The sequence below is a fragment of the Trifolium pratense genome, linkage group LG2 (genome assembly GCF_020283565.1).
Source record: "Trifolium pratense cultivar HEN17-A07 linkage group LG2, ARS_RC_1.1, whole genome shotgun sequence".
Classification (NCBI taxonomy): Eukaryota; Viridiplantae; Streptophyta; class Magnoliopsida; order Fabales; family Fabaceae; genus Trifolium; species Trifolium pratense.
Genome location: NC_060060.1, coordinates 68,182,245 through 68,207,761, shown reverse-complemented (window position 1 = coordinate 68,207,761; position 25,517 = coordinate 68,182,245). Strand labels below are relative to the sequence as shown.

Here is a 25,517-nt window from a genome sequence, read left to right as displayed (position 1 = left end):
TTTAATGAAAATATTCAACGGGGGGCTAGCAAATGCAAAAGGGGGTAAACTTGGGGGGCCAAAATCGAGCAATTGAAACTTGGAGGGCTAAAATCAAACAATTGTGAAATTTAGGGGGTTAAAATCAAGCAATTAAAATGTGGGGGACCAAAATCAAGCAATTGTGAAACTTGAGGGGTCAAAACTGCATTTAAGCCTAAATTTTATCGTTCAATTTTTGGCGAGATTAATGAAAAATATCGTGTTTTATTTTAGTTTCTTGGATTTCTCCAAAATTCGACCTGAAAGATGGAAGACATATATACAATTAAACAGTATTATATATCAGGTGCGATCATACCAGCACTAATGCACCGGATCCCATCAGAACCCCGCAGTTAAGCGTGCTTGGGCGAGAGTAGTACTAGGATGGGTGACCTCCTGGGAAGTCCTTGTGTTGCACCTCTTTTTTCGATTTTTTTTTTATTTCGTTTAGTTTTCAACGTGTTATAAATTTTATCGTTCAATTTTTGGCGAGATTAATGAAAAATATCGCGTTTTATTCTAGTTTCTCGGATTTCTCCAAAATTCGGCCTGAAAGATGGAAGACATATATACAATTAAACCGTATTATATATTAGGTGCGATCATACCAGCACTAATGCACCGTATCCCATCAGAACTCCGTAGTTAAGCGTGCTTGGGCGAGAGTAGTACTAGGATGGGTGACCTCCTGGGAAGTCCTTGTGTTGCACCTCTTTTTTCGATTTTTTTTATTTCGTTTAGTTTTCACCGTGTTATAAATTTTATCGTTCAATTTTTGGCGAGATTAATGAAAAATATCGTGTTTTATTCTAGTTTCTCGGATTTCTCCAAAATTCGGCCTGAAAGATGGAAGACATATATACAATAAAACCGTATTATATATCAGGTGCGATCATACCAGCACTAATGCACCGGATCCCATCAGAACTCCGCAGGTAAGCGTGCTTGGGCGAGAGTAGTACTAGGATGGGTGACCTCCTGGGAAGTCCTTGTGTTGCACCTCTTTTTTCGATTTTTTTTATTTCGTTTAGTTTTCACCGTGTTATAAATTTTATCGTTCAATTTTTGGCGAGATTAATGAAAAATATCGTGTTTTATTTTAGTTTCTTGGATTTCTCCAAAATTCGGCCTGAAAGATGGAAGACATATATACAATTAAACAGTATTATATATCAGGTGCGATCATACCAGCACTAATGCACCGGATCCCATCAGAACTCCGCAGTTAAGCGTGCTTGGGCGAGAGTAGTACTAGGATGGGTGACCTCCTGGGAAGTCCTTGTGTTGCACCTCTTTTTTCGATTTTTTTTTATTTCGTTTAGTTTTCAACGTGTTATAAATTTTATCGTTCAATTTTTGGCGAGATTAATGAAAAATATCGTTTTATTCTAGTTTCTCGGATTTCTCCAAAATTCGGCCTGAAAGATGGAAGACATATATACAATTAAACCGTATTATATATTAGGTGCGATCATACCAGCACTAATGCACTGGATCCCATCAGAACTCCGCAGTTAAGCGTGCTTGGGCGAGAGTAGTACTACGATGGGTGATCTCCTGGGAAGTCCTTGTGTTGCACCTCTTTTTTCGATTTTTTTATTTCGTTTAGTTTTCACCGTGTTATAAATTTTATCGTTCAATTTTTGGCGAGATTAATGAAAAATATCGTGTTTTATTCTAGTTTCTCGGATTTCTCCAAAATTCGGCCTGAAAGATGGAAGTCATATATACAATTAAACCGTATTATATATCAGGTGCGATCATACCAGCACTAATGCACCGGATCCCATCAGAACTCCGCAGGTAAGCGTGCTTGGGCGAGAGTAGTACTAGGATGGGTGACCTCCTGGGAAGTCCTTGTGTTGCACCTCTTTTTTCGATTTTTTTTATTTCGTTTAGTTTTCACCGTGTTATAAATTTTATTGTTCTATTTTTGGCGAGATTAATGAAAAATATCGTTTTATTCTAGTTTCTCGGATTTCTCCAAAATTCGACCTGAAAGATGGAAGACATATATACAATAAAACCGTATTATATATCAGGTGCGATCATACCAGCACTAATGCACCAGATCCCATCAGAACTCCGCAGGTAAGCGTGCTTGGGCGAGAGTAGTACTAGGATGGGTGACCTCCTGGGAAGTCCTTGTGTTGCACCTCTTTTTTCGATTTTTTTTATTTCGTTTAGTTTTCACCGTGTTATAAATTTTATCGTTCAATTTTTGGCGACATTAATGAAAAATATCGTGTTTTATTCTAGTTTCTCGGATTTCTCCAAAATTCGGCCTGAAAGATGGAAGAAATATATACAATTAAACCGTATTATATATTAGGTGCGATCATACCAGCACTATTGCACCGGATCCCATCAGAACTCCGTAGTTAAGCGTGCTTGGGCGAGAGTAGTACGATGGGTGACTCCTGGGAAGTCCTTTTGTTGCACCTCTTTTTTCGATTTTTTTTATTTTGTTTAGTTTTCACCGTGTTATAAATTTTATCGTTCAATTTTTGGCGAGATTAATGAAAAATATCGTGTTTTATTCTAGTTTCTCGGATTTCTCCAAAATTCGGCCTGAAAGATGGAAGACATATATACAATTAAACCGTATTATATATCAGGTGCGATCATACCAGCACTATTGCACCGGATCCCATCAGAACTCCGCAGGTAAGCGGGCTTGGGCGAGAGTAGTACTAGGATGGGTGACCTCCTGGGAAGTCCTTGTGTTGCACCTCTTTTTCGATTTTTTTTTATTTCGCTTAGTTTTCACCGTGTTATAAATTTTATCGTTCAATTTTTGGCGAGATTAATGAAAAATATCGTGTTTTATTTTAGTTTCTCGGATTTCTCCAAAATTCGGCCTGAAAGATGGAAGACATATATACAATTAAACAGTATTATATATCAGGTGCGATCATACCAGCACTAATGCACCGGATCCCATCAGAACTCCGCAGTTAAGCGTGCTTGGGCGAGAGTAGTACTAGGATGGGTGACCTCCTGGGAAGTCCTTGTGTTGCACCTCTTTTTTCGATTTTTTTTTTTATTTCGTTTAGTTTTCACCGTGTTATAAATTTTATCGTTCTATTTTTGGCGAGATTAATGAAAAATATCGTTTTATTCTAGTTTCTCGGATTTCTCCAAAATTCGACCTGAAAGATGGAAGACATATATACAATTAAACCGTATTATATATTAGGTGTGATCATACCAGCACTAATGCACCGGATCCCATCAGAACTCCGCAGTTAAGCGTGCTTGGGCGAGAGTAGTACTAGGATGGGTGACCTCCTGGGAAGTCCTTGTGTTGCACCTCTTTTTTCGATTTTTTTTTATTTCGCTTAGTTTTCACCGTGTTATAAATTTTATCGTTCTATTTTTGGCGAGATTAATGAAAAATATCGTGTTTTATTCTAGTTTCTCGGATTTCTCCAAAATTCGGCCTGAAAGATGGAAGACATATATACAATAAAACCGTATTATATATCAGGTGTGATCATACCAGCACTAATGCACCGGATCCCATCAGAACTCCGCAGGTAAGCGTGCTTGGGCGAGAGTAGTACTAGGATGGGTGACCTCCTGGGAAGTCCTTGTGTTGCACCTCTTTTTCGATTTTTTTTTATTTCGCTTAGTTTTCACCGTGTTATAAATTTTATCGTTCAATTTTTGGCGAGATTAATGAAAAATATCGTGTTTTATTTTAGTTTCTCGGATTTCTCCAAAATTCGGCCTGAAAGATGGAAGACATATATACAATTAAACAGTATTATATATCAGGTGCGATCATACCAGCACTAATGCACCGGATCCCATCAGAACTCCGCAGTTAAGTGTGCTTGGGCGAGAGTAGTACTAGGATGGGTGACCTCCTGGGAAGTCCTTGTGTTGCACCTCTTTTTTCGATTTTTTTTTTATTTCGTTTAGTTTTCACCGTGTTATAAATTTTATCGTTCAATTTTTGGCGAGATTAATGAAAAATATCGTGTTTTATTCTAGTTTCTCGGATTTCTCCAAAATTCGGCCTGAAAGATGGAAGACATATATACAATAAAACCGTATTATATATCAGGTGCGATCATACCAGCACTAATGCACCGGATCCCATCAGAACTCCGCAGGTAAGCGTGCTTGGGCGAGAGTAGTACTAGGATGGGTGACCTCCTGGGAAGTCCTTGTGTTGCACCTCTTTTTTCGATTTTTTTTATTTCGTTTAGTTTTCACCGTGTTATAAATTTTATCGTTCAATTTTTGGCGAGATTAATGAAAAATATCGTGTTTTATTTTAGTTTCTTGGATTTCTCCAAAATTCGGCCTGAAAGATGGAAGACATATATACAATTAAACAGTATTATATATCAGGTGCGATCATACCAGCACTAATGCACCGGATCCCATCAGAACTCCGCAGTTAAGCGTGCTTGGGCGAGAGTAGTACTAGGATGGGTGACCTCCTGGGAAGTCCTTGTGTTGCACCTCTTTTTTCGATTTTTTTTTATTTCGTTTAGTTTTCAACGTGTTATAAATTTTATCGTTCAATTTTTGGCGAGATTAATGAAAAATATCGTTTTATTCTAGTTTCTCGGATTTCTCCAAAATTCGGCCTGAAAGATGGAAGACATATATACAATTAAACCGTATTATATATTAGGTGCGATCATACCAGCACTAATGCACTGGATCCCATCAGAACTCCGCAGTTAAGCGTGCTTGGGCGAGAGTAGTACTACGATGGGTGATCTCCTGGGAAGTCCTTGTGTTGCACCTCTTTTTTCGATTTTTTTATTTCGTTTAGTTTTCACCGTGTTATAAATTTTATCGTTCAATTTTTGGCGAGATTAATGAAAAATATCGTGTTTTATTCTAGTTTCTCGGATTTCTCCAAAATTCGGCCTGAAAGATGGAAGTCATATATACAATTAAACCGTATTATATATCAGGTGCGATCATACCAGCACTAATGCACCGGATCCCATCAGAACTCCGCAGGTAAGCGTGCTTGGGCGAGAGTAGTACTAGGATGGGTGACCTCCTGGGAAGTCCTTGTGTTGCACCTCTTTTTTCGATTTTTTTTATTTCGTTTAGTTTTCACCGTGTTATAAATTTTATTGTTCTATTTTTGGCGAGATTAATGAAAAATATCGTTTTATTCTAGTTTCTCGGATTTCTCCAAAATTCGACCTGAAAGATGGAAGACATATATACAATAAAACCGTATTATATATCAGGTGCGATCATACCAGCACTAATGCACCAGATCCCATCAGAACTCCGCAGGTAAGCGTGCTTGGGCGAGAGTAGTACTAGGATGGGTGACCTCCTGGGAAGTCCTTGTGTTGCACCTCTTTTTTCGATTTTTTTTATTTCGTTTAGTTTTCACCGTGTTATAAATTTTATCGTTCAATTTTTGGCGACATTAATGAAAAATATCGTGTTTTATTCTAGTTTCTCGGATTTCTCCAAAATTCGGCCTGAAAGATGGAAGAAATATATACAATTAAACCGTATTATATATTAGGTGCGATCATACCAGCACTATTGCACCGGATCCCATCAGAACTCCGTAGTTAAGCGTGCTTGGGCGAGAGTAGTACGATGGGTGACTCCTGGGAAGTCCTTTTGTTGCACCTCTTTTTTCGATTTTTTTTATTTTGTTTAGTTTTCACCGTGTTATAAATTTTATCGTTCAATTTTTGGCGAGATTAATGAAAAATATCGTGTTTTATTCTAGTTTCTCGGATTTCTCCAAAATTCGGCCTGAAAGATGGAAGACATATATACAATTAAACCGTATTATATATCAGGTGCGATCATACCAGCACTATTGCACCGGATCCCATCAGAACTCCGCAGGTAAGCGTGCTTGGGCGAGAGTAGTACTAGGATGGGTGACCTCCTGGGAAGTCCTTGTGTTGCACCTCTTTTTCGATTTTTTTTTATTTCGCTTAGTTTTCACCGTGTTATAAATTTTATCGTTCAATTTTTGGCGAGATTAATGAAAAATATCGTGTTTTATTTTAGTTTCTCGGATTTCTCCAAAATTCGGCCTGAAAGATGGAAGACATATATACAATTAAACAGTATTATATATCAGGTGCGATCATACCAGCACTAATGCACCGGATCCCATCAGAACTCCGCAGTTAAGCGTGCTTGGGCGAGAGTAGTACTAGGATGGGTGACCTCCTGGGAAGTCCTTGTGTTGCACCTCTTTTTTCGATTTTTTTTTTATTTCGTTTAGTTTTCACCGTGTTATAAATTTTATCGTTCAATTTTTGGCGAGATTAATGAAAAATATCGTGTTTTATTCTAGTTTCTCGGATTTCTCCAAAATTCGGCCTGAAAGATGGAAGTCATATATACAATTAAACCGTATTATATATCAGGTGCGATCATACCAGCACTAATGCACCGGATCCCATCAGAACTCCGCAGGTAAGCGTGCTTGGGCGAGAGTAGTACTAGGATGGGTGACCTCCTGGGAAGTCCTTGTGTTGCACCTCTTTTTTCGATTTTTTTTATTTCGTTTAGTTTTCACCGTGTTATAAATTTTATTGTTCTATTTTTGGCGAGATTAATGAAAAATATCGTTTTATTCTAGTTTCTCGGATTTCTCCAAAATTCGACCTGAAAGATGGAAGACATATATACAATAAAACCGTATTATATATCAGGTGCGATCATACCAGCACTAATGCACCAGATCCCATCAGAACTCCGCAGGTAAGCGTGCTTGGGCGAGAGTAGTACTAGGATGGGTGACCTCCTGGGAAGTCCTTGTGTTGCACCTCTTTTTTCGATTTTTTTTATTTCGTTTAGTTTTCACCGTGTTATAAATTTTATCGTTCAATTTTTGGCGACATTAATGAAAAATATCGTGTTTTATTCTAGTTTCTCGGATTTCTCCAAAATTCGGCCTGAAAGATGGAAGAAATATATACAATTAAACCGTATTATATATTAGGTGCGATCATACCAGCACTATTGCACCGGATCCCATCAGAACTCCGTAGTTAAGCGTGCTTGGGCGAGAGTAGTACGATGGGTGACTCCTGGGAAGTCCTTTTGTTGCACCTCTTTTTTCGATTTTTTTTATTTTGTTTAGTTTTCACCGTGTTATAAATTTTATCGTTCAATTTTTGGCGAGATTAATGAAAAATATCGTGTTTTATTCTAGTTTCTCGGATTTCTCCAAAATTCGGCCTGAAAGATGGAAGACATATATACAATTAAACCGTATTATATATCAGGTGCGATCATACCAGCACTATTGCACCGGATCCCATCAGAACTCCGCAGGTAAGCGTGCTTGGGCGAGAGTAGTACTAGGATGGGTGACCTCCTGGGAAGTCCTTGTGTTGCACCTCTTTTTTCGATTTTTTTTATTTCGTTTAGTTTTCACCGTGTTATAAATTTTATCGTTCAATTTTTGGCGACATTAATGAAAAATATCGTGTTTTATTCTAGTTTCTCGGATTTCTCCAAAATTCGGCCTGAAAGATGGAAGAAATATATACAATTAAACCGTATTATATATTAGGTGCGATCATACCAGCACTATTGCACCGGATCCCATCAGAACTCCGTAGTTAAGCGTGCTTGGGCGAGAGTAGTACGATGGGTGACTCCTGGGAAGTCCTTTTGTTGCACCTCTTTTTTCGATTTTTTTTATTTTGTTTAGTTTTCACCGTGTTATAAATTTTATCGTTCAATTTTTGGCGAGATTAATGAAAAATATCGTGTTTTATTCTAGTTTCTCGGATTTCTCCAAAATTCGGCCTGAAAGATGGAAGACATATATACAATTAAACCGTATTATATATCAGGTGCGATCATACCAGCACTAATGCACCAGATCCCATCAGAACTCCGCAGGTAAGCGTGCTTGGGCGAGAGTAGTACTAGGATGGGTGACCTCCTGGGAAGTCCTTGTGTTGCACCTCTTTTTTCGATTTTTTTTATTTCGTTTAGTTTTCACCGTGTTATAAATTTTATCGTTCAATTTTTGGCGACATTAATGAAAAATATCGTGTTTTATTCTAGTTTCTCGGATTTCTCCAAAATTCGGCCTGAAAGATGGAAGAAATATATACAATTAAACCGTATTATATATTAGGTGCGATCATACCAGCACTATTGCACCGGATCCCATCAGAACTCCGTAGTTAAGCGTGCTTGGGCGAGAGTAGTACGATGGGTGACTCCTGGGAAGTCCTTTTGTTGCACCTCTTTTTTCGATTTTTTTTATTTTGTTTAGTTTTCACCGTGTTATAAATTTTATCGTTCAATTTTTGGCGAGATTAATGAAAAATATCGTGTTTTATTCTAGTTTCTCGGATTTCTCCAAAATTCGGCCTGAAAGATGGAAGACATATATACAATTAAACCGTATTATATATCAGGTGCGATCATACCAGCACTATTGCACCGGATCCCATCAGAACTCCGCAGGTAAGCGTGCTTGGGCGAGAGTAGTACTAGGATGGGTGACCTCCTGGGAAGTCCTTGTGTTGCACCTCTTTTTCGATTTTTTTTTTATTTCGCTTAGTTTTCACCGTGTTATAAATTTTATCGTTCAATTTTTGGCGAGATTAATGAAAAATATCGTGTTTTATTTTAGTTTCTCGGATTTCTCCAAAATTCGGCCTGAAAGATGGAAGACATATATACAATTAAACAGTATTATATATCAGGTGCGATCATACCAGCACTAATGCACCGGATCCCATCAGAAATCCGCAGTTAAGCGTGCTTGGGCGAGAGTAGTACTAGGATGGGTGACCTCCTGGGAAGTCCTTGTGTTGCACCTCTTTTTTCGATTTTTTTTTTTATTTCGTTTAGTTTTCACCGTGTTATAAATTTTATCGTTCAATTTTTGGCGAGATTAATGAAAAATATCGTGTTTTATTCTAGTTTCTCGGATTTCTCCAAAATTCGGCCTGAAAGATGGAAGTCATATATACAATTAAACCGTATTATATATCAGGTGCGATCATACCAGCACTAATGCACCGGATCCCATCAGAACTCCGCAGGTAAGCGTGCTTGGGCGAGAGTAGTACTAGGATGGGTGACCTCCTGGGAAGTCCTTGTGTTGCACCTCTTTTTTCGATTTTTTTTATTTCGTTTAGTTTTCACCGTGTTATAAATTTTATTGTTCTATTTTTGGCGAGATTAATGAAAAATATCGTTTTATTCTAGTTTCTCGGATTTCTCCAAAATTCGACCTGAAAGATGGAAGACATATATACAATAAAACCGTATTATATATCAGGTGCGATCATACCAGCACTAATGCACCAGATCCCATCAGAACTCCGCAGGTAAGCGTGCTTGGGCGAGAGTAGTACTAGGATGGGTGACCTCCTGGGAAGTCCTTGTGTTGCACCTCTTTTTTCGATTTTTTTTATTTCGTTTAGTTTTCACCGTGTTATAAATTTTATCGTTCAATTTTTGGCGACATTAATGAAAAATATCGTGTTTTATTCTAGTTTCTCGGATTTCTCCAAAATTCGGCCTGAAAGATGGAAGAAATATATACAATTAAACCGTATTATATATTAGGTGCGATCATACCAGCACTATTGCACCGGATCCCATCAGAACTCCGTAGTTAAGCGTGCTTGGGCGAGAGTAGTACGATGGGTGACTCCTGGGAAGTCCTTTTGTTGCACCTCTTTTTTCGATTTTTTTTATTTTGTTTAGTTTTCACCGTGTTATAAATTTTATCGTTCAATTTTTGGCGAGATTAATGAAAAATATCGTGTTTTATTCTAGTTTCTCGGATTTCTCCAAAATTCGGCCTGAAAGATGGAAGACATATATACAATTAAACCGTATTATATATCAGGTGCGATCATACCAGCACTATTGCACCGGATCCCATCAGAACTCCGCAGGTAAGCGTGCTTGGGCGAGAGTAGTACTAGGATGGGTGACCTCCTGGGAAGTCCTTGTGTTGCACCTCTTTTTCGATTTTTTTTTATTTCGCTTAGTTTTCACCGTGTTATAAATTTTATCGTTCAATTTTTGGCGAGATTAATGAAAAATATCGTGTTTTATTTTAGTTTCTCGGATTTCTCCAAAATTCGGCCTGAAAGATGGAAGACATATATACAATTAAACAGTATTATATATCAGGTGCGATCATACCAGCACTAATGCACCGGATCCCATCAGAACTCCGCAGTTAAGCGTGCTTGGGCGAGAGTAGTACTAGGATGGGTGACCTCCTGGGAAGTCCTTGTGTTGCACCTCTTTTTTCGATTTTTTTTTTTATTTCGTTTAGTTTTCACCGTGTTATAAATTTTATCGTTCAATTTTTGGCGAGATTAATGAAAAATATCGTGTTTTATTCTAGTTTCTCGGATTTCTCCAAAATTCGGCCTGAAAGATGGAAGACATATATACAATAAAACCGTATTATATATCAGGTGCGATCATACCAGCACTAATGCACCGGATCCCATCAGAACTCCGCAGGTAAGCGTGCTTGGGCGAGAGTAGTACTAGGATGGGTGACCTCCTGGGAAGTCCTTGTGTTGCACCTCTTTTTTCGATTTTTTTTATTTCGTTTAGTTTTCACCGTGTTATAAATTTTATCGTTCAATTTTTGGCGAGATTAATGAAAAATATCGTGTTTTATTTTAGTTTCTTGGATTTCTCCAAAATTCGGCCTGAAAGATGGAAGACATATATACAATTAAACAGTATTATATATCAGGTGCGATCATACCAGCACTAATGCACCGGATCCCATCAGAACTCCGCAGTTAAGCGTGCTTGGGCGAGAGTAGTACTAGGATGGGTGACCTCCTGGGAAGTCCTTGTGTTGCACCTCTTTTTTCGATTTTTTTTTATTTCGTTTAGTTTTCAACGTGTTATAAATTTTATCGTTCAATTTTTGGCGAGATTAATGAAAAATATCGTTTTATTCTAGTTTCTCGGATTTCTCCAAAATTCGGCCTGAAAGATGGAAGACATATATACAATTAAACCGTATTATATATTAGGTGCGATCATACCAGCACTAATGCACTGGATCCCATCAGAACTCCGCAGTTAAGCGTGCTTGGGCGAGAGTAGTACTACGATGGGTGATCTCCTGGGAAGTCCTTGTGTTGCACCTCTTTTTTCGATTTTTTTATTTCGTTTAGTTTTCACCGTGTTATAAATTTTATCGTTCAATTTTTGGCGAGATTAATGAAAAATATCGTGTTTTATTCTAGTTTCTCGGATTTCTCCAAAATTCGGCCTGAAAGATGGAAGTCATATATACAATTAAACCGTATTATATATCAGGTGCGATCATACCAGCACTAATGCACCGGATCCCATCAGAACTCCGCAGGTAAGCGTGCTTGGGCGAGAGTAGTACTAGGATTGGTGACCTCCTGGGAAGTCCTTGTGTTGCACCTCTTTTTTCGATTTTTTTTATTTCGTTTAGTTTTCACCGTGTTATAAATTTTATTGTTCTATTTTTGGCGAGATTAATGAAAAATATCGTTTTATTCTAGTTTCTCGGATTTCTTCAAAATTCGACCTGAAAGATGGAAGACATATATACAATAAAACCGTATTATATATCAGGTGCGATCATACCAGCACTAATGCACCAGATCCCATCAGAACTCCGCAGGTAAGCGTGCTTGGGCGAGAGTAGTACTAGGATGGGTGACCTCCTGGGAAGTCCTTGTGTTGCACCTCTTTTTTCGATTTTTTTTATTTCGTTTAGTTTTCACCGTGTTATAAATTTTATCGTTCAATTTTTGGCGACATTAATGAAAAATATCGTGTTTTATTCTAGTTTCTCGGATTTCTCCAAAATTCGGCCTGAAAGATGGAAGAAATATATACAATTAAACCGTATTATATATTAGGTGCGATCATACCAGCACTATTGCACCGGATCCCATCAGAACTCCGTAGTTAAGCGTGCTTGGGCGAGAGTAGTACGATGGGTGACTCCTGGGAAGTCCTTTTGTTGCACCTCTTTTTTCGATTTTTTTTATTTTGTTTAGTTTTCACCGTGTTATAAATTTTATCGTTCAATTTTTGGCGAGATTAATGAAAAATATCGTGTTTTATTCTAGTTTCTCGGATTTCTCCAAAATTCGGCCTGAAAGATGGAAGACATATATACAATTAAACCGTATTATATATCAGGTGCGATCATACCAGCACTATTGCACCGGATCCCATCAGAACTCCGCAGGTAAGCGTGCTTGGGCGAGAGTAGTACTAGGATGGGTGACCTCCTGGGAAGTCCTTGTGTTGCACCTCTTTTTTCGATTTTTTTTATTTCGTTTAGTTTTCACCATGTTATAAATTTTATCGTTCTATTTTTGGCGAGATTAATGAAAAATATCATTTTATTCTAGTTTCTCGGATTTCTCCAAAATTCGACCTGAAAGATGGAAGACATATATACAATTAAACCGTATTATATATCAGGTACGATCATACCAGCACTAATGCACCGGATCCCATCAGAACTCCGCAGTTAAGCGTGCTTGGGCTAGAGTAGTACTAGGATGGGTGACCTCCTGGGAAGTCCTTGTGTTCCACCTCTTTTTTCGATTTTTTTTATTTCGCTTAGTTTTCACCGTGTTATAAATTTTATCGTTCTATTTTTGGCGAGATTAATGAAAAATATCGTGTTTTATTCTAGTTTCTCGGATTTCTCCAAAATTCGGCCTGAAAGATGGAAGAAATATATACAATTAAACCGTATTATATATTTGGTGCGATCATACCAGCACTAATGCACCGGATCCCATCAGAACTCCGTAGTTAAGCGTGCTTGGGCTAGAGTAGTACTAGGATGGGTGACCTCCTGGGAAGTCCTTTTGTTGTACCTCTTTATTCGATTTTTTTTATTTCGTTTAGTTTTCACCGTGTTATAAATTTTATCGTTCAATTTTTGGCGAGATTAATGAAAAATATCGTGTTTTATTCTAGTTTCTCGGATTTCTCCAAAATTCGGCCTGAAAGATGGAAGACATATATACAATAAAACCGTATTATATATCAGGTGCGATCGTACCAGCACTAATGCACCGGATCCCATCAGAACTCCGCAGGTAAGCGTGCTTGGGCGAGAGTAGTACTAGGATGGGTGACCTCCTGGGAAGTCCTTGTGTTGCACCTCTTTTTTCATTTTTTTTTATTTCGTTTAGTTTTCACCGTGTTATAAATTTTATCGTTCTATTTTTGGCGAGATTAATGAAAAATATCGTTTTATTCTAGTTTCTCGGATTTCTCCAAAATTCGACCTGAAAGATGGAAGACATATATACAATTAAACCGTATTATATATCAGGTACGATCATACCAGCACTAATGCACCGGATCCCATCAGAACTCCGCAGTTAAGCGTGCTTGGGCGAGAGTAGTACTAGGATGGGTGACCTCCTGGGAAGTCCTTGTGTTGCACCTCTTTTTTCGATTTTTTTTATTTCGTTTAGTTTTCACCGTGTTATAAATTTTATCGTTCAATTTTTGGCGACATTAATGAAAAATATCGTGTTTTATTCTAGTTTCTCGGATTTCTCCAAAATTCGGCCTGAAAGATGGAAGAAATATATACAATTAAACCGTATTATATATTAGGTGCGATCATACCAGCAATATTGCACCAGATCCCATCAGAACTCCGTAGTTAAGCGTGCTTGGGCTAGAGTAGTACGATGGGTGACTCCTGGGAAGTCCTTTTGTTGCACCTCTTTTTTCGATTTTTTTTATTTCGTTTAGTTTTCACCGTGTTATAAATTTTATCGTTCAATTTTTGGCGAGATTAATGAAAAATATCGTGTTTTATTCTAGTTTCTCGGATTTCTCCAAAATTCGGCCTGAAAGATGGAAGACATATATACAATTAAACCGTATTATATATCAGGTGCGATCATACCAGCACTATTGCACCAGATCCCATCAGAACTCCGCAGGTAAGCGTGCTTGGGCGAGAGTAGTACTAGGATGGGTGACCTCCTGGGAAGTCCTTGTGTTGCACCTCTTTTTTCGATTTTTTTTATTTCGTTTAGTTTTCACCGTGTTATAAATTTTATCGTTCTATTTTTGGCGAGATTAATGAAAAATATCATTTTATTCTAGTTTCTCGGATTTCTCCAAAATTCGACCTGAAAGATGGAAGACATATATACAATTAAACCGTATTATATATCAGGTACGATCATACCAGCACTAATGCACCGGATCCCATCAGAACTCCGCAGTTAAGCGTGCTTGGGCTAGAGTAGTACTAGGATGGGTGACCTCCTGGGAAGTCCTTGTGTTCCACCTCTTTTTTCGATTTTTTTTTATTTCGCTTAGTTTTCACCGTGTTATAAATTTTATCGTTCTATTTTTGGCGAGATTAATGAAAAATATCGCGTTTTATTCTAGTTTCTCGGATTTCTCCAAAATTCGGCCTGAAAGATGGAAGACATATATACAATTAAACCGTATTATATATTAGGTGCGATCATACCAGCACTAATGCACCATATCCCATCAGAACTCCGTAGTTAAGCGTGCTTGGGCGAGAGTAGTACTAGGATGGGTGACCTCCTGGGAAGTCCTTGTGTTGCACCTCTTTTTTCGATTTTTTTTATTTCGTTTAGTTTTCACCGTGTTATAAATTTTATCGTTCAATTTTTGGCGAGATTAATGAAAAATATCGTGTTTTATTCTAGTTTCTCGAATTTCTCCAAAATTCGGCCTGAAAGATGGAAGACATATATACAATTAAACCGTATTATATATCAGGTGCGATCATACCAGCACTATTGCACCGGATCCCATCAGAACTCCGCAGGTAAGCGTGCTTGGGCGAGAGTAGTACTAGGATGGGTGACCTCCTGGGAAGTCCTTGTGTTGCACCTCTTTTTTCGATTTTTTTTATTTCGTTTAGTTTTCACCGTGTTATAAATTTTATCGTTCTATTTTTGGCGAGATTAATGAAAAATATCATTTTATTCTAGTTTCTCGGATTTCTCCAAAATTCGACCTGAAAGATGGAAGACATATATACAATTAAACCGTATTATATATCAGGTACGATCATACCAGCACTAATGCACCGGATCCCATCAGAACTCCGCAGTTAAGCGTGCTTGGGCTAGAGTAGTACTAGGATGGGTGACCTCCTGGGAAGTCCTTGTGTTCCACCTCTTTTTTCGATTTTTTTTTATTTCGCTTAGTTTTCACCGTGTTATAAATTTTATCGTTCTATTTTTGGCGAGATTAATGAAAAATATCGCGTTTTATTCTAGTTTCTCGGATTTCTCCAAAATTCGGCCTGAAAGATGGAAGACATATATACAATTAAACCGTATTATATATTAGGTGCGATCATACCAGCACTAATGCACCATATCCCATCAGAACTCCGTAGTTAAGCGTGCTTGGGCGAGAGTAGTACTAGGATGGGTGACCTCCTGGGAAGTCCTTGTGTTGCACCTCTTTTTTCGATTTTTTTTATTTCGTTTAGTTTTCACCGTGTTATAAATTTTATTGTTCTATTTTTGGCGAGATTAATGAAAAATATCGTTTTATTCTAGTTTCTCGGATTTCTCCAAAATTCGACCTGAAAGATGGAAGACATATATACAATAAAACCGTATTATATATCAGGTGCGATCATACCAGCACTAATGCACCAGATCCCATCAGAACTCCGCAGGTAAGCGTGCTTGGGCGAGAGTAGTACTAGGATAGGTGACCTCCTGGGAAGTCCTTGTGTTGCACCTCTTTTTTCGATTTTTTTTATTTCGTTTAGTTTTCACCGTGTTATAAATTTTATCGTTCAATTTTTGGCGACATTAATGAAAAATATCGTGTTTTATTCTAGTTTCTCGGATTTCTCCAAAATTCGGCCTGAAAGATGGAAGAAATATATACAATTAAACCGTATTATATATTAGGTGCGATCATACCAGCACTATTGCACCGGATCCCATCAGAACTCCGTAGTTAAGCGTGCTTGGGCGAGAGTAGTACGATGGGTGACTCCTGGGAAGTCCTTTTGTTGCACCTCTTTTTTCGATTTTTTTTATTTTGTTTTGTTTTCACCGTGTTATAAATTTTATCGTTCAATTTTTGGCGAGATTAATGAAAAATATCGTGTTTTATTCTAGTTTCTCGGATTTCTCCAAAATTCGGCCTGAAAGATGGAAGACATATATACAATTAAACCGTATTATATATCAGGTGCGATCATACCAGCACTATTGCACCGGATCCCATCAGAACTCCGCAGGTAAGCGTGCTTGGGCGAGAGTAGTACTAGGATGGGTGACCTCCTGGGAAGTCCTTGTGTTGCACCTCTTTTTTCGATTTTTTTTATTTCGTTTAGTTTTCACCATGTTATAAATTTTATCGTTCTATTTTTGGCGAGATTAATGAAAAATATCATTTTATTCTAGTTTCTCGGATTTCTCCAAAATTCGACCTGAAAGATGGAAGACATATATACAATTAAACCGTATTATATATCAGGTACGATCATACCAGCACTAATGCACCGGATCCCATCAGAACTCCGCAGTTAAGCGTGCTTGGGCTAGAGTAGTACTAGGATGGGTGACCTCCTGGGAAGTCCTTGTGTTCCACCTCTTTTTTCGATTTTTTTTATTTCGCTTAGTTTTCACCGTGTTATAAATTTTATCGTTCTATTTTTGGCGAGATTAATGAAAAATATCGTGTTTTATTCTAGTTTCTCGGATTTCTCCAAAATTCGGCCTGAAAGATGGAAGAAATATATACAATTAAACCGTATTATATATTTGGTGCGATCATACCAGCACTAATGCACCGGATCCCATCAGAACTCCGTAGTTAAGCGTGCTTGGGCTAGAGTAGTACTAGGATGGGTGACCTCCTGGGAAGTCCTTTTGTTGTACCTCTTTATTCGATTTTTTTTATTTCGTTTAGTTTTCACCGTGTTATAAATTTTATCGTTCAATTTTTGGCGAGATTAATGAAAAATATCGTGTTTTATTCTAGTTTCTCGGATTTCTCCAAAATTCGGCCTGAAAGATGGAAGACATATATACAATAAAACCGTATTATATATCAGGTGCGATCGTACCAGCACTAATGCACCGGATCCCATCAGAACTCCGCAGGTAAGCGTGCTTGGGCGAGAGTAGTACTAGGATGGGTGACCTCCTGGGAAGTCCTTGTGTTGCACCTCTTTTTTCATTTTTTTTTATTTCGTTTAGTTTTCACCGTGTTATAAATTTTATCGTTCTATTTTTGGCGAGATTAATGAAAAATATCGTTTTATTCTAGTTTCTCGGATTTCTCCAAAATTCGACCTGAAAGATGGAAGACATATATACAATTAAACCGTATTATATATCAGGTACGATCATACCAGCACTAATGCACCGGATCCCATCAGAACTCCGCAGTTAAGCGTGCTTGGGCGAGAGTAGTACTAGGATGGGTGACCTCCTGGGAAGTCCTTGTGTTGCACCTCTTTTTTCGATTTTTTTTATTTCGTTTAGTTTTCACCGTGTTATAAATTTTATCGTTCAATTTTTGGCGACATTAATGAAAAATATCGTGTTTTATTCTAGTTTCTCGGATTTCTCCAAAATTCGGCCTGAAAGATGGAAGAAATATATACAATTAAACCGTATTATATATTAGGTGCGATCATACCAGCAATATTGCACCAGATCCCATCAGAACTCCGTAGTTAAGCGTGCTTGGGCTAGAGTAGTACGATGGGTGACTCCTGGGAAGTCCTTTTGTTGCACCTCTTTTTTCGATTTTTTTTATTTCGTTTAGTTTTCACCGTGTTATAAATTTTATCGTTCAATTTTTGGCGAGATTAATGAAAAATATCGTGTTTTATTCTAGTTTCTCGGATTTCTCCAAAATTCGGCCTGAAAGATGGAAGACATATATACAATTAAACCGTATTATATATCAGGTGCGATCATACCAGCACTATTGCACCGGATCCCATCAGAACTCCGCAGGTAAGCGTGCTTGGGCGAGAGTAGTACTAGGATGGGTGACCTCCTGGGAAGTCCTTGTGTTGCACCTCTTTTTTCGATTTTTTTTATTTCGTTTAGTTTTCACCGTGTTATAAATTTTATCGTTCTATTTTTGGCGAGATTAATGAAAAATATCATTTTATTCTAGTTTCTCGGATTTCTCCAAAATTCGACCTGAAAGATGGAAGACATATATACAATTAAACCGTATTATATATCAGGTACGATCATACCAGCACTAATGCACCGGATCCCATCAGAACTCCGCAGTTAAGCGTGCTTGGGCTAGAGTAGTACTAGGATGGGTGACCTCCTGGGAAGTCCTTGTGTTCCACCTCTTTTTTCGATTTTTTTTTATTTCGCTTAGTTTTCACCGTGTTATAAATTTTATCGATCTATTTTTGGCGAGATTAATGAAAAATATCGCGTTTTATTCTAGTTTCTCGGATTTCTCCAAAATTCGGCCTGAAAGATGGAAGACATATATACAATTAAACCGTATTATATATTAGGTGCGATCATACCAGCACTAATGCACCATATCCCATCAGAACTCCGTAGTTAAGCGTGCTTGGGCGAGAGTAGTACTAGGATGGGTGACCTCCTGGGAAGTCCTTGTGTTGCACCTCTTTTTTCGATTTTTTTTATTTCGTTTAGTTTTCACCGTGTTATAAATTTTATCGTTCAATTTTTGGCGAGATTAATGAAAAATATCGTGTTTTATTCTAGTTTCTCGAATTTCTCCAAAATTCGGCCTGAAAGATGGAAGACATATATACAATTAAACCGTATTATATATCAGGTGCGATCATACCAGCACTATTGCACCGGATCCCATCAGAACTCCGCAGGTAAGCGTGCTTGGGCGAGAGTAGTACTAGGATGGGTGACCTCCTGGGAAGTCCTTGTGTTGCACCTCTTTTTTCGATTTTTTTTATTTCGTTTAGTTTTCACCGTGTTATAAATTTTATCGTTCTATTTTTGGCGAGATTAATGAAAAATATCATTTTATTCTAGTTTCTCGGATTTCTCCAAAATTCGACCTGAAAGATGGAAGACATATATACAATTAAACCGTATTATATATCAGGTACGATCATACCAGCACTAATGCACCGGATCCCATCAGAACTCCGCAGTTAAGCGTGCTTGGGCTAGAGTAGTACTAGGATGGGTGACCTCCTGGGAAGTCCTTGTGTTCCACCTCTTTTTTCGATTTTTTTTTATTTCGCTTAGTTTTCACCGTGTTATAAATTTTATCGTTCTATTTTTGGCGAGATTAATGAAAAATATCGCGTTTTATTCTAGTTTCTCGGATTTCTCCAAAATTCGGCCTGAAAGATGGAAGACATATATACAATTAAACCGTATTATATATTAGGTGCGATCATACCAGCACTAATGCACCATATCCCATCAGAACTCCGTAGTTAAGCGTGCTTGGGCGAGAGTAGTACTAGGATGGGTGACCTCCTGGGAAGTCCTTGTGTTGCACCTCTTTTTTCGATTTTTTTTATTTCGTTTAGTTTTCACCGTGTTATAAATTTTATCGTTCAATTTTTGGCGAGATTAATGAAAAATATCGTGTTTTATTCTAGTTTCTCGAATTTCTCCAAAATTCGGCCTGAAAGATGGAAGACATATATACAATTAAACCGTATTATATATCAGGTGCGATCATACCAGCACTAATGCACCGGATCCCATCAGAACTCCGCAGTTAAGCGTGCTTGGGCGAGAGTAGTACTAGGATGGGTGACCTCCTGGGAAGTCCTTGTGTTGCACCTCTTTTTTCGATTTTTTTTATTTCGTTTAGTTTTCACCGCGTTATATATTTTATCGTTCAATTTTTGGCGAGATTAATGAAAAATATCGTTTTATTCTAGTTTCTCGGATTTCTCCAAAATTCGACCTGAAAGATGGAAGACATATATACAATTAAACCGTATTATATATCAGGTACGATCATACCAGCACTAATGCACCGGATCCCATCAGAACTCCGCAGTTAAGCGTGCTTGGGCGAGAGTAGTACTAGGATGGGTGACCTCCTGGGAAGTCCTTGTGTTGCACCTCTTTTTTCGATTTTTTTTATTTCGTTTAGTTTTCACCGTGTTATAAATTTTATCGTTCAATTTTTGGCGACATTAATGAAAAATATCGTGTTTTATTCTAGTTTCTCGGATTTCTCCAAAATTCGGCCTGAAAGATGGAAGAAATATATACAATTAAACCGTATTATATATTATGTGCGATCATACCAGCAATATTGCACCAGATCCCATCAGAACTCCGTAGTTAAGCGTGCTTGGGCTAGAGTAGTACGATGGGTGACTCCTGGGAAGTCCTTTTGTTGCACCTCTTTTTTCGATTTTTTTTATTTCGTTTAGTTTTCACCGTGTTATAAATTTTATCGTTCAATTTTTGGCGAGATTAATGAAAAATATCGTGTTTTATTCTAGTTTCTCGGATTTCTCCAAAATTCGGCCTGAAAGATGGAAGACATATATACAATTAAACCGTATTATATATCAGGTGCGATCATACCAGCACTATTGCACCGGATCCCATCAGAACTCCGCAGGTAAGCGTGTTTGGGCGAGAGTAGTACTAGGATGGGTGACCTCCTGGGAAGTCCTTGTGTTGCACCTCTTTTTTCGATTTTTTTTATTTCGTTTAGTTTTCACCGTGTTATAAATTTTATCGTTCTATTTTTGGCGAGATTAATGAAAAATATCATTTTATTCTAGTTTCTCGGATTTCTCCAAAATTCGACCTGAAAGATGGAAGACATATATACAATTAAACCGTATTATATATCAGGTACGATCATACCAGCACTAATGCACCGGATCCCATCAGAACTCCGCAGTTAAGCGTGCTTGGGCTAGAGTAGTACTAGGATGGGTGACCTCCTGGGAAGTCCTTGTGTTCCACCTCTTTTTTCGATTTTTTTTTATTTCGCTTAGTTTTCACCGTGTTATAAATTTTATCGTTCTATTTTTGGCGAGATTAATGAAAAATATCGCGTTTTATTCTAGTTTCTCGGATTTCTCCAAAATTCGGCCTGAAAGATGGAAGACATATATACAATTAAACCGTATTATATATTAGGTGCGATCATACCAGCACTAATGCACCATATCCCATCAGAACTCCGTAGTTAAGCGTGCTTGGGCGAGAGTAGTACTAGGATGGGTGACCTCCTGGGAAGTCCTTGTGTTGCACCTCTTTTTTCGATTTTTTTTATTTCGTTTAGTTTTCACCGTGTTATAAATTTTATCGTTCAATTTTTGGCGAGATTAATGAAAAATATCGTGTTTTATTCTAGTTTCTCGAATTTCTCCAAAATTCGGCCTGAAAGATGGAAGACATATATACAATTAAACCGTATTATATATCAGGTGCGATCATACCAGCACTATTGCACCGGATCCCATCAGAACTCCGCAGGTAAGCGTGCTTGGGCGAGAGTAGTACTAGGATGGGTGACCTCCTGGGAAGTCCTTGTGTTGCACCTCTTTTTTCGATTTTTTTTATTTCGTTTAGTTTTCACCGTGTTATAAATTTTATCGTTCTATTTTTGGCGAGATTAATGAAAAATATCATTTTATTCTAGTTTCTCGGATTTCTCCAAAATTCGACCTGAAAGATGGAAGACATATATACAATTAAACCGTATTATATATCAGGTACGATCATACCAGCACTAATGCACCGGATCCCATCAGAACTCCGCAGTTAAGCGTGCTTGGGCTAGAGTAGTACTAGGATGGGTGACCTCCTGGGAAGTCCTTGTGTTCCACCTCTTTTTTCGATTTTTTTTTATTTCGCTTAGTTTTCACCGTGTTATAAATTTTATCGTTCTATTTTTGGCGAGATTAATGAAAAATATCGCGTTTTATTCTAGTTTCTCGGATTTCTCCAAAATTCGGCCTGAAAGATGGAAGACATATATACAATTAAACCGTATTATATATTAGGTGCGATCATACCAGCACTAATGCACCATATCCCATCAGAACTCCGTAGTTAAGCGTGCTTGGGCGAGAGTAGTACTAGGATGGGTGACCTCCTGGGAAGTCCTTGTGTTGCACCTCTTTTTTCGATTTTTTTTATTTCGTTTAGTTTTCACCGTGTTATAAATTTTATCGTTCAATTTTTGGCGACATTAATGAAAAATATCGTGTTTTATTCTAGTTTCTCGGATTTCTCCAAAATTCGGCCTGAAAGATGGAAGAAATATATACAATTAAACCGTATTATATATTAGGTGCGATCATACCAGCAATATTGCACCAGATCCCATCAGAACTCCGTAGTTAAGCGTGCTTGGGCTAGAGTAGTACGATGGGTGACTCCTGGGAAGTCCTTTTGTTGCACCTCTTTTTTCGATTTTTTTTATTTCGTTTAGTTTTCACCGTGTTATAAATTTTATCGTTCAATTTTTGGCGAGATTAATGAAAAATATCGTGTTTTATTCTAGTTTCTCGGATTTCTCCAAAATTCGGCCTGAAAGATGGAAGACATATATACAATTAAACCGTATTATATATCAGGTGCGATCATACCAGCACTATTGCACCGGATCCCATCAGAACTCCGCAGGTAAGCGTGCTTGGGCGAGAGTAGTACTAGGATGGGTGACCTCCTGGGAAGTCCTTGTGTTGCACCTCTTTTTTCGATTTTTTTTATTTCGTTTAGTTTTCACCGTGTTATAAATTTTATCGTTCTATTTTTGGCGAGATTAATGAAAAATATCATTTTATCCTAGTTTCTCGGATTTCTCCAAAATTCGACCTGAAAGATGGAAGACATATATACAATTAAACCGTATTATATATCAGGTACGATCATACCAGCACTAATGCACCGGATCCCATCAGAACTCCGCAGTTAAGCGTGCTTGGGCTAGAGTAGTACTAGGATGGGTGACCTCCTGGGAAGTCCTTGTGTTCCACCTCTTTTTTCGATTTTTTTTTTATTTCGCTTAGTTTTCACCGTGTTATAAATTTTATCGTTCTATTTTTGGCGAGATTAATGAAAAATATCGCGTTTTATTCTAGTTTCTCGGATTTCTCCAAAATTCGGCCTGAAAGATGGAAGACATATATACAATTAAACCGTATTATATATTAGGTGCGATCATACCAGCACTAATGCACCATATCCCATCAGAACTCCGTAGTTAAGCGTGCTTGGGCGAGAGTAGTACTAGGATGGGTGACCTCCTGGGAAGTCCTTGTGTTGCACCTCTTTTTTCGATTTTTTTTATTTCGTTTAGTTTTCACCGTGTTATAAATTTTATCGTTCAATTTTTGGCGAGATTAATGAAAAATATCGTGTTTTATTCTAGTTTCTCGAATTTCTCCAAAATTCGGCCTGAAAGATGGAAGACATATATACAATTAAACCATATTATATATCAGGTGCGATCATACCAGCACTATTGCACCGGATCCCATCAGAACTCCGCAGGTAAGCGTGCTTGGGCGAGAGTAGTACTAGGATGGGTGACCTCCTGGGAAGTCCTTGTGTTGCACCTCTTTTTTCGATTTTTTTTATTTCGTTTAGTTTTCACCGTGTTATAAATTTTATCGTTCTATTTTTGGCGAGATTAATGAAAAATATCATTTTATTCTAGTTTCTCGGATTTCTCCAAAATTCGACCTGAAAGATGGAAGACATATATACAATTAAACCGTATTATATATCAGGTACGATCATACCAGCACTAATGCACCGGATCCCATCAGAACTCCGCAGTTAAGCGTGCTTGGGCTAGAGTAGTACTAGGATGGGTGACCTCCTGGGAAGTCCTTGTGTTCCACCTCTTTTTTCGATTTTTTTTTATTTCGCTTAGTTTTCACCGTGTTATAAATTTTATCGTTCTATTTTTGGCGAGATTAATGAAAAATATCGCGTTTTATTCTAGTTTCTCGGATTTCTCCAAAATTCGGCCTGAAAGATGGAAGACATATATACAATTAAACCGTATTATATATTAGGTGCGATCATACCAGCACTAATGCACCATATCCCATCAGAACTCCGTAGTTAAGCGTGCTTGGGCGAGAGTAGTACTAGGATGGGTGACCTCCTGGGAAGTCCTTGTGTTGCACCTCTTTTTTCGATTTTTTTTATTTCGTTTAGTTTTCACCGTGTTATAAATTTTATCGTTCAATTTTTGGCGAGATTAATGAAAAATATCGTGTTTTATTCTAGTTTCTCGAATTTCTCCAAAATTCGGCCTGAAAGATGGAAGACATATATACAATTAAACCGTATTATATATCAGGTGCGATCATACCAGCACTAATGCACCGGATCCCATCAGAACTCCGCAGTTAAGCGTGCTTGGGCGAGAGTAGTACTAGGATGGGTGACCTCCTGGGAAGTCCTTGTGTTGCACCTCTTTTTTCGATTTTTTTTATTTCGTTTAGTTTTCACCGCGTTATATATTTTATCGTTCAATTTTTGGCGAGATTAATGAAAAATATCGTTTTATTCTAGTTTCTCGGATTTCTCCAAAATTCGACCTGAAAGATGGAAGACATATATACAATTAAACCGTATTATATATCAGGTACGATCATACCAGCACTAATGCACCGGATCCCATCAGAACTCCGCAGTTAAGCGTGCTTGGGCGAGAGTAGTACTAGGATGGGTGACCTCCTGGGAAGTCCTTGTGTTGCACCTCTTTTTTCGATTTTTTTTATTTCGTTTAGTTTTCACCGTGTTATAAATTTTATCGTTCAATTTTTGGCGACATTAATGAAAAATATCGTGTTTTATTCTAGTTTCTCGGATTTCTCCAAAATTCGGCCTGAAAGATGGAAGAAATATATACAATTAAACCGTATTATATATTAGGTGCGATCATACCAGCAATATTGCACCAGATCCCATCAGAACTCCGTAGTTAAGCGTGCTTGGGCTAGAGTAGTACGATGGGTGACTCCTGGGAAGTCCTTTTGTTGCACCTCTTTTTTCGATTTTTTTTATTTCGTTTAGTTTTCACCGTGTTATAAATTTTATCGTTCAATTTTTGGCGAGATTAATGAAAAATATCGTGTTTTATTCTAGTTTCTCGGATTTCTCCAAAATTCGGCCTGAAAGATGGAAGACATATATACAATTAAACCGTATTATATATCAGGTGCGATCATACCAGCACTATTGCACCGGATCCCATCAGAACTCCGCAGGTAAGCGTGCTTGGGCGAGAGTAGTACTAGGATGGGTGACCTCCTGGGAAGTCCTTGTGTTGCACCTCTTTTTTCGATTTTTTTTATTTCGTTTAGTTTTCACCGTGTTATAAATTTTATCGTTCTATTTTTGGCGAGATTAATGAAAAATATCATTTTATTCTAGTTTCTCGGATTTCTCCAAAATTCGACCTGAAAGATGGAAGACATATATACAATTAAACCGTATTATATATCAGGTACGATCATACCAGCACTAATGCACCGGATCCCA

The 25,517-nt window shown here is 37.8% G+C and overlaps 74 non-coding genes and 13 pseudogenes across 74 annotated transcripts; all 87 read left to right on the top strand.

Moving 5' to 3' along the window:
* Positions 1 to 326: 326 nt before the first annotated feature.
* Positions 327 to 445, top strand: LOC123912294. Its single transcript, XR_006811190.1, has one exon. It is a non-coding gene; the product is annotated as a 5S ribosomal RNA (ribosomal RNA).
* A 173-nt stretch (positions 446 to 618) lies between these two features.
* Positions 619 to 737, top strand: LOC123912388. Its single transcript, XR_006811279.1, has one exon. It is a non-coding gene; the product is annotated as a 5S ribosomal RNA (ribosomal RNA).
* Positions 738 to 908: 171 nt separating this feature from the next.
* LOC123912221 lies at positions 909 to 1,027 on the top strand. Its single transcript, XR_006811113.1, has one exon. It is a non-coding gene; the product is annotated as a 5S ribosomal RNA (ribosomal RNA).
* Positions 1,028 to 1,198: 171 nt separating this feature from the next.
* LOC123912130 lies at positions 1,199 to 1,317 on the top strand. The gene has a single exon (XR_006811005.1). It is a non-coding gene; the product is annotated as a 5S ribosomal RNA (ribosomal RNA).
* Positions 1,318 to 1,487: 170 nt separating this feature from the next.
* On the top strand, positions 1,488 to 1,606 carry LOC123912344. Its single transcript, XR_006811238.1, has one exon. It is a non-coding gene; the product is annotated as a 5S ribosomal RNA (ribosomal RNA).
* Positions 1,607 to 1,776: 170 nt separating this feature from the next.
* LOC123912220 lies at positions 1,777 to 1,895 on the top strand. Its single transcript, XR_006811112.1, has one exon. It is a non-coding gene; the product is annotated as a 5S ribosomal RNA (ribosomal RNA).
* A 169-nt stretch (positions 1,896 to 2,064) lies between these two features.
* LOC123912356 lies at positions 2,065 to 2,183 on the top strand. Its single transcript, XR_006811249.1, has one exon. It is a non-coding gene; the product is annotated as a 5S ribosomal RNA (ribosomal RNA).
* A 171-nt stretch (positions 2,184 to 2,354) lies between these two features.
* On the top strand, positions 2,355 to 2,469 carry LOC123911855 (annotated as a pseudogene).
* A 171-nt stretch (positions 2,470 to 2,640) lies between these two features.
* Positions 2,641 to 2,759, top strand: LOC123912477. The gene has a single exon (XR_006811362.1). It is a non-coding gene; the product is annotated as a 5S ribosomal RNA (ribosomal RNA).
* A 171-nt stretch (positions 2,760 to 2,930) lies between these two features.
* LOC123912129 lies at positions 2,931 to 3,049 on the top strand. Its single transcript, XR_006811004.1, has one exon. It is a non-coding gene; the product is annotated as a 5S ribosomal RNA (ribosomal RNA).
* Positions 3,050 to 3,221: 172 nt separating this feature from the next.
* Positions 3,222 to 3,340, top strand: LOC123912162. The gene has a single exon (XR_006811043.1). It is a non-coding gene; the product is annotated as a 5S ribosomal RNA (ribosomal RNA).
* Positions 3,341 to 3,512: 172 nt separating this feature from the next.
* Positions 3,513 to 3,631, top strand: LOC123912260. Its single transcript, XR_006811158.1, has one exon. It is a non-coding gene; the product is annotated as a 5S ribosomal RNA (ribosomal RNA).
* Positions 3,632 to 3,802: 171 nt separating this feature from the next.
* LOC123912164 lies at positions 3,803 to 3,921 on the top strand. The gene has a single exon (XR_006811045.1). It is a non-coding gene; the product is annotated as a 5S ribosomal RNA (ribosomal RNA).
* A 173-nt stretch (positions 3,922 to 4,094) lies between these two features.
* On the top strand, positions 4,095 to 4,213 carry LOC123912219. The gene has a single exon (XR_006811111.1). It is a non-coding gene; the product is annotated as a 5S ribosomal RNA (ribosomal RNA).
* A 171-nt stretch (positions 4,214 to 4,384) lies between these two features.
* On the top strand, positions 4,385 to 4,503 carry LOC123912128. Its single transcript, XR_006811003.1, has one exon. It is a non-coding gene; the product is annotated as a 5S ribosomal RNA (ribosomal RNA).
* A 170-nt stretch (positions 4,504 to 4,673) lies between these two features.
* Positions 4,674 to 4,792, top strand: LOC123912343. The gene has a single exon (XR_006811237.1). It is a non-coding gene; the product is annotated as a 5S ribosomal RNA (ribosomal RNA).
* Positions 4,793 to 4,962: 170 nt separating this feature from the next.
* On the top strand, positions 4,963 to 5,081 carry LOC123912218. Its single transcript, XR_006811110.1, has one exon. It is a non-coding gene; the product is annotated as a 5S ribosomal RNA (ribosomal RNA).
* Positions 5,082 to 5,250: 169 nt separating this feature from the next.
* LOC123912355 lies at positions 5,251 to 5,369 on the top strand. The gene has a single exon (XR_006811248.1). It is a non-coding gene; the product is annotated as a 5S ribosomal RNA (ribosomal RNA).
* A 171-nt stretch (positions 5,370 to 5,540) lies between these two features.
* On the top strand, positions 5,541 to 5,655 carry LOC123911854 (annotated as a pseudogene).
* Positions 5,656 to 5,826: 171 nt separating this feature from the next.
* LOC123912256 lies at positions 5,827 to 5,945 on the top strand. Its single transcript, XR_006811154.1, has one exon. It is a non-coding gene; the product is annotated as a 5S ribosomal RNA (ribosomal RNA).
* Positions 5,946 to 6,116: 171 nt separating this feature from the next.
* LOC123912127 lies at positions 6,117 to 6,235 on the top strand. The gene has a single exon (XR_006811002.1). It is a non-coding gene; the product is annotated as a 5S ribosomal RNA (ribosomal RNA).
* A 173-nt stretch (positions 6,236 to 6,408) lies between these two features.
* LOC123912217 lies at positions 6,409 to 6,527 on the top strand. The gene has a single exon (XR_006811109.1). It is a non-coding gene; the product is annotated as a 5S ribosomal RNA (ribosomal RNA).
* Positions 6,528 to 6,696: 169 nt separating this feature from the next.
* LOC123912354 lies at positions 6,697 to 6,815 on the top strand. The gene has a single exon (XR_006811247.1). It is a non-coding gene; the product is annotated as a 5S ribosomal RNA (ribosomal RNA).
* A 171-nt stretch (positions 6,816 to 6,986) lies between these two features.
* Positions 6,987 to 7,101, top strand: LOC123911853 (annotated as a pseudogene).
* Positions 7,102 to 7,272: 171 nt separating this feature from the next.
* LOC123912254 lies at positions 7,273 to 7,391 on the top strand. Its single transcript, XR_006811152.1, has one exon. It is a non-coding gene; the product is annotated as a 5S ribosomal RNA (ribosomal RNA).
* A 171-nt stretch (positions 7,392 to 7,562) lies between these two features.
* On the top strand, positions 7,563 to 7,677 carry LOC123911852 (annotated as a pseudogene).
* Positions 7,678 to 7,848: 171 nt separating this feature from the next.
* On the top strand, positions 7,849 to 7,967 carry LOC123912353. The gene has a single exon (XR_006811246.1). It is a non-coding gene; the product is annotated as a 5S ribosomal RNA (ribosomal RNA).
* Positions 7,968 to 8,138: 171 nt separating this feature from the next.
* Positions 8,139 to 8,253, top strand: LOC123911851 (annotated as a pseudogene).
* Positions 8,254 to 8,424: 171 nt separating this feature from the next.
* On the top strand, positions 8,425 to 8,543 carry LOC123912253. Its single transcript, XR_006811151.1, has one exon. It is a non-coding gene; the product is annotated as a 5S ribosomal RNA (ribosomal RNA).
* A 172-nt stretch (positions 8,544 to 8,715) lies between these two features.
* Positions 8,716 to 8,834, top strand: LOC123912238. Its single transcript, XR_006811134.1, has one exon. It is a non-coding gene; the product is annotated as a 5S ribosomal RNA (ribosomal RNA).
* A 174-nt stretch (positions 8,835 to 9,008) lies between these two features.
* Positions 9,009 to 9,127, top strand: LOC123912216. Its single transcript, XR_006811107.1, has one exon. It is a non-coding gene; the product is annotated as a 5S ribosomal RNA (ribosomal RNA).
* Positions 9,128 to 9,296: 169 nt separating this feature from the next.
* LOC123912352 lies at positions 9,297 to 9,415 on the top strand. The gene has a single exon (XR_006811245.1). It is a non-coding gene; the product is annotated as a 5S ribosomal RNA (ribosomal RNA).
* A 171-nt stretch (positions 9,416 to 9,586) lies between these two features.
* On the top strand, positions 9,587 to 9,701 carry LOC123911850 (annotated as a pseudogene).
* A 171-nt stretch (positions 9,702 to 9,872) lies between these two features.
* LOC123912252 lies at positions 9,873 to 9,991 on the top strand. Its single transcript, XR_006811150.1, has one exon. It is a non-coding gene; the product is annotated as a 5S ribosomal RNA (ribosomal RNA).
* A 171-nt stretch (positions 9,992 to 10,162) lies between these two features.
* On the top strand, positions 10,163 to 10,281 carry LOC123912126. The gene has a single exon (XR_006811001.1). It is a non-coding gene; the product is annotated as a 5S ribosomal RNA (ribosomal RNA).
* Positions 10,282 to 10,455: 174 nt separating this feature from the next.
* On the top strand, positions 10,456 to 10,574 carry LOC123912215. The gene has a single exon (XR_006811106.1). It is a non-coding gene; the product is annotated as a 5S ribosomal RNA (ribosomal RNA).
* A 171-nt stretch (positions 10,575 to 10,745) lies between these two features.
* On the top strand, positions 10,746 to 10,864 carry LOC123912125. Its single transcript, XR_006810999.1, has one exon. It is a non-coding gene; the product is annotated as a 5S ribosomal RNA (ribosomal RNA).
* Positions 10,865 to 11,034: 170 nt separating this feature from the next.
* Positions 11,035 to 11,153, top strand: LOC123912342. Its single transcript, XR_006811236.1, has one exon. It is a non-coding gene; the product is annotated as a 5S ribosomal RNA (ribosomal RNA).
* Positions 11,154 to 11,323: 170 nt separating this feature from the next.
* Positions 11,324 to 11,442, top strand: LOC123912504. Its single transcript, XR_006811389.1, has one exon. It is a non-coding gene; the product is annotated as a 5S ribosomal RNA (ribosomal RNA).
* Positions 11,443 to 11,611: 169 nt separating this feature from the next.
* On the top strand, positions 11,612 to 11,730 carry LOC123912351. The gene has a single exon (XR_006811244.1). It is a non-coding gene; the product is annotated as a 5S ribosomal RNA (ribosomal RNA).
* Positions 11,731 to 11,901: 171 nt separating this feature from the next.
* On the top strand, positions 11,902 to 12,016 carry LOC123911849 (annotated as a pseudogene).
* Positions 12,017 to 12,187: 171 nt separating this feature from the next.
* LOC123912251 lies at positions 12,188 to 12,306 on the top strand. The gene has a single exon (XR_006811149.1). It is a non-coding gene; the product is annotated as a 5S ribosomal RNA (ribosomal RNA).
* A 169-nt stretch (positions 12,307 to 12,475) lies between these two features.
* LOC123911747 lies at positions 12,476 to 12,594 on the top strand. The gene has a single exon (XR_006810653.1). It is a non-coding gene; the product is annotated as a 5S ribosomal RNA (ribosomal RNA).
* Positions 12,595 to 12,765: 171 nt separating this feature from the next.
* Positions 12,766 to 12,884, top strand: LOC123911755. Its single transcript, XR_006810660.1, has one exon. It is a non-coding gene; the product is annotated as a 5S ribosomal RNA (ribosomal RNA).
* A 171-nt stretch (positions 12,885 to 13,055) lies between these two features.
* LOC123912348 lies at positions 13,056 to 13,174 on the top strand. The gene has a single exon (XR_006811241.1). It is a non-coding gene; the product is annotated as a 5S ribosomal RNA (ribosomal RNA).
* Positions 13,175 to 13,343: 169 nt separating this feature from the next.
* LOC123912304 lies at positions 13,344 to 13,462 on the top strand. The gene has a single exon (XR_006811199.1). It is a non-coding gene; the product is annotated as a 5S ribosomal RNA (ribosomal RNA).
* A 171-nt stretch (positions 13,463 to 13,633) lies between these two features.
* Positions 13,634 to 13,748, top strand: LOC123911867 (annotated as a pseudogene).
* A 171-nt stretch (positions 13,749 to 13,919) lies between these two features.
* LOC123912439 lies at positions 13,920 to 14,038 on the top strand. Its single transcript, XR_006811326.1, has one exon. It is a non-coding gene; the product is annotated as a 5S ribosomal RNA (ribosomal RNA).
* Positions 14,039 to 14,207: 169 nt separating this feature from the next.
* LOC123911746 lies at positions 14,208 to 14,326 on the top strand. Its single transcript, XR_006810652.1, has one exon. It is a non-coding gene; the product is annotated as a 5S ribosomal RNA (ribosomal RNA).
* A 172-nt stretch (positions 14,327 to 14,498) lies between these two features.
* On the top strand, positions 14,499 to 14,617 carry LOC123912516. Its single transcript, XR_006811401.1, has one exon. It is a non-coding gene; the product is annotated as a 5S ribosomal RNA (ribosomal RNA).
* A 171-nt stretch (positions 14,618 to 14,788) lies between these two features.
* LOC123912250 lies at positions 14,789 to 14,907 on the top strand. The gene has a single exon (XR_006811148.1). It is a non-coding gene; the product is annotated as a 5S ribosomal RNA (ribosomal RNA).
* Positions 14,908 to 15,076: 169 nt separating this feature from the next.
* Positions 15,077 to 15,195, top strand: LOC123911745. Its single transcript, XR_006810651.1, has one exon. It is a non-coding gene; the product is annotated as a 5S ribosomal RNA (ribosomal RNA).
* A 172-nt stretch (positions 15,196 to 15,367) lies between these two features.
* Positions 15,368 to 15,486, top strand: LOC123912515. Its single transcript, XR_006811400.1, has one exon. It is a non-coding gene; the product is annotated as a 5S ribosomal RNA (ribosomal RNA).
* A 169-nt stretch (positions 15,487 to 15,655) lies between these two features.
* LOC123912538 lies at positions 15,656 to 15,774 on the top strand. The gene has a single exon (XR_006811422.1). It is a non-coding gene; the product is annotated as a 5S ribosomal RNA (ribosomal RNA).
* Positions 15,775 to 15,945: 171 nt separating this feature from the next.
* On the top strand, positions 15,946 to 16,060 carry LOC123911848 (annotated as a pseudogene).
* Positions 16,061 to 16,231: 171 nt separating this feature from the next.
* On the top strand, positions 16,232 to 16,350 carry LOC123912249. Its single transcript, XR_006811147.1, has one exon. It is a non-coding gene; the product is annotated as a 5S ribosomal RNA (ribosomal RNA).
* Positions 16,351 to 16,519: 169 nt separating this feature from the next.
* LOC123911744 lies at positions 16,520 to 16,638 on the top strand. The gene has a single exon (XR_006810650.1). It is a non-coding gene; the product is annotated as a 5S ribosomal RNA (ribosomal RNA).
* A 171-nt stretch (positions 16,639 to 16,809) lies between these two features.
* Positions 16,810 to 16,928, top strand: LOC123911753. Its single transcript, XR_006810658.1, has one exon. It is a non-coding gene; the product is annotated as a 5S ribosomal RNA (ribosomal RNA).
* A 171-nt stretch (positions 16,929 to 17,099) lies between these two features.
* LOC123912346 lies at positions 17,100 to 17,218 on the top strand. Its single transcript, XR_006811240.1, has one exon. It is a non-coding gene; the product is annotated as a 5S ribosomal RNA (ribosomal RNA).
* Positions 17,219 to 17,387: 169 nt separating this feature from the next.
* On the top strand, positions 17,388 to 17,506 carry LOC123912302. The gene has a single exon (XR_006811197.1). It is a non-coding gene; the product is annotated as a 5S ribosomal RNA (ribosomal RNA).
* A 171-nt stretch (positions 17,507 to 17,677) lies between these two features.
* Positions 17,678 to 17,792, top strand: LOC123911866 (annotated as a pseudogene).
* Positions 17,793 to 17,963: 171 nt separating this feature from the next.
* On the top strand, positions 17,964 to 18,082 carry LOC123912248. Its single transcript, XR_006811146.1, has one exon. It is a non-coding gene; the product is annotated as a 5S ribosomal RNA (ribosomal RNA).
* Positions 18,083 to 18,251: 169 nt separating this feature from the next.
* LOC123911743 lies at positions 18,252 to 18,370 on the top strand. Its single transcript, XR_006810649.1, has one exon. It is a non-coding gene; the product is annotated as a 5S ribosomal RNA (ribosomal RNA).
* Positions 18,371 to 18,542: 172 nt separating this feature from the next.
* On the top strand, positions 18,543 to 18,661 carry LOC123912514. The gene has a single exon (XR_006811399.1). It is a non-coding gene; the product is annotated as a 5S ribosomal RNA (ribosomal RNA).
* Positions 18,662 to 18,832: 171 nt separating this feature from the next.
* LOC123912247 lies at positions 18,833 to 18,951 on the top strand. The gene has a single exon (XR_006811145.1). It is a non-coding gene; the product is annotated as a 5S ribosomal RNA (ribosomal RNA).
* A 169-nt stretch (positions 18,952 to 19,120) lies between these two features.
* Positions 19,121 to 19,239, top strand: LOC123911741. Its single transcript, XR_006810647.1, has one exon. It is a non-coding gene; the product is annotated as a 5S ribosomal RNA (ribosomal RNA).
* Positions 19,240 to 19,411: 172 nt separating this feature from the next.
* On the top strand, positions 19,412 to 19,530 carry LOC123912512. Its single transcript, XR_006811397.1, has one exon. It is a non-coding gene; the product is annotated as a 5S ribosomal RNA (ribosomal RNA).
* Positions 19,531 to 19,701: 171 nt separating this feature from the next.
* LOC123912124 lies at positions 19,702 to 19,820 on the top strand. The gene has a single exon (XR_006810998.1). It is a non-coding gene; the product is annotated as a 5S ribosomal RNA (ribosomal RNA).
* Positions 19,821 to 19,989: 169 nt separating this feature from the next.
* Positions 19,990 to 20,108, top strand: LOC123912301. Its single transcript, XR_006811196.1, has one exon. It is a non-coding gene; the product is annotated as a 5S ribosomal RNA (ribosomal RNA).
* A 171-nt stretch (positions 20,109 to 20,279) lies between these two features.
* Positions 20,280 to 20,394, top strand: LOC123911870 (annotated as a pseudogene).
* A 171-nt stretch (positions 20,395 to 20,565) lies between these two features.
* Positions 20,566 to 20,684, top strand: LOC123912429. Its single transcript, XR_006811317.1, has one exon. It is a non-coding gene; the product is annotated as a 5S ribosomal RNA (ribosomal RNA).
* Positions 20,685 to 20,853: 169 nt separating this feature from the next.
* LOC123911740 lies at positions 20,854 to 20,972 on the top strand. The gene has a single exon (XR_006810646.1). It is a non-coding gene; the product is annotated as a 5S ribosomal RNA (ribosomal RNA).
* Positions 20,973 to 21,144: 172 nt separating this feature from the next.
* On the top strand, positions 21,145 to 21,263 carry LOC123912511. The gene has a single exon (XR_006811396.1). It is a non-coding gene; the product is annotated as a 5S ribosomal RNA (ribosomal RNA).
* A 171-nt stretch (positions 21,264 to 21,434) lies between these two features.
* LOC123912246 lies at positions 21,435 to 21,553 on the top strand. The gene has a single exon (XR_006811143.1). It is a non-coding gene; the product is annotated as a 5S ribosomal RNA (ribosomal RNA).
* Positions 21,554 to 21,722: 169 nt separating this feature from the next.
* On the top strand, positions 21,723 to 21,841 carry LOC123911739. Its single transcript, XR_006810645.1, has one exon. It is a non-coding gene; the product is annotated as a 5S ribosomal RNA (ribosomal RNA).
* Positions 21,842 to 22,013: 172 nt separating this feature from the next.
* Positions 22,014 to 22,132, top strand: LOC123912510. The gene has a single exon (XR_006811395.1). It is a non-coding gene; the product is annotated as a 5S ribosomal RNA (ribosomal RNA).
* Positions 22,133 to 22,303: 171 nt separating this feature from the next.
* Positions 22,304 to 22,418, top strand: LOC123911865 (annotated as a pseudogene).
* Positions 22,419 to 22,589: 171 nt separating this feature from the next.
* Positions 22,590 to 22,708, top strand: LOC123912245. The gene has a single exon (XR_006811142.1). It is a non-coding gene; the product is annotated as a 5S ribosomal RNA (ribosomal RNA).
* Positions 22,709 to 22,877: 169 nt separating this feature from the next.
* On the top strand, positions 22,878 to 22,996 carry LOC123911738. The gene has a single exon (XR_006810644.1). It is a non-coding gene; the product is annotated as a 5S ribosomal RNA (ribosomal RNA).
* A 173-nt stretch (positions 22,997 to 23,169) lies between these two features.
* On the top strand, positions 23,170 to 23,288 carry LOC123912509. The gene has a single exon (XR_006811394.1). It is a non-coding gene; the product is annotated as a 5S ribosomal RNA (ribosomal RNA).
* Positions 23,289 to 23,459: 171 nt separating this feature from the next.
* LOC123912243 lies at positions 23,460 to 23,578 on the top strand. Its single transcript, XR_006811140.1, has one exon. It is a non-coding gene; the product is annotated as a 5S ribosomal RNA (ribosomal RNA).
* A 169-nt stretch (positions 23,579 to 23,747) lies between these two features.
* On the top strand, positions 23,748 to 23,866 carry LOC123911737. Its single transcript, XR_006810643.1, has one exon. It is a non-coding gene; the product is annotated as a 5S ribosomal RNA (ribosomal RNA).
* Positions 23,867 to 24,038: 172 nt separating this feature from the next.
* Positions 24,039 to 24,157, top strand: LOC123912508. The gene has a single exon (XR_006811393.1). It is a non-coding gene; the product is annotated as a 5S ribosomal RNA (ribosomal RNA).
* Positions 24,158 to 24,328: 171 nt separating this feature from the next.
* On the top strand, positions 24,329 to 24,447 carry LOC123912123. The gene has a single exon (XR_006810997.1). It is a non-coding gene; the product is annotated as a 5S ribosomal RNA (ribosomal RNA).
* Positions 24,448 to 24,616: 169 nt separating this feature from the next.
* Positions 24,617 to 24,735, top strand: LOC123912299. Its single transcript, XR_006811195.1, has one exon. It is a non-coding gene; the product is annotated as a 5S ribosomal RNA (ribosomal RNA).
* Positions 24,736 to 24,906: 171 nt separating this feature from the next.
* LOC123911863 lies at positions 24,907 to 25,021 on the top strand (annotated as a pseudogene).
* Positions 25,022 to 25,192: 171 nt separating this feature from the next.
* On the top strand, positions 25,193 to 25,311 carry LOC123912242. Its single transcript, XR_006811139.1, has one exon. It is a non-coding gene; the product is annotated as a 5S ribosomal RNA (ribosomal RNA).
* Positions 25,312 to 25,517: the final 206 nt, after the last annotated feature.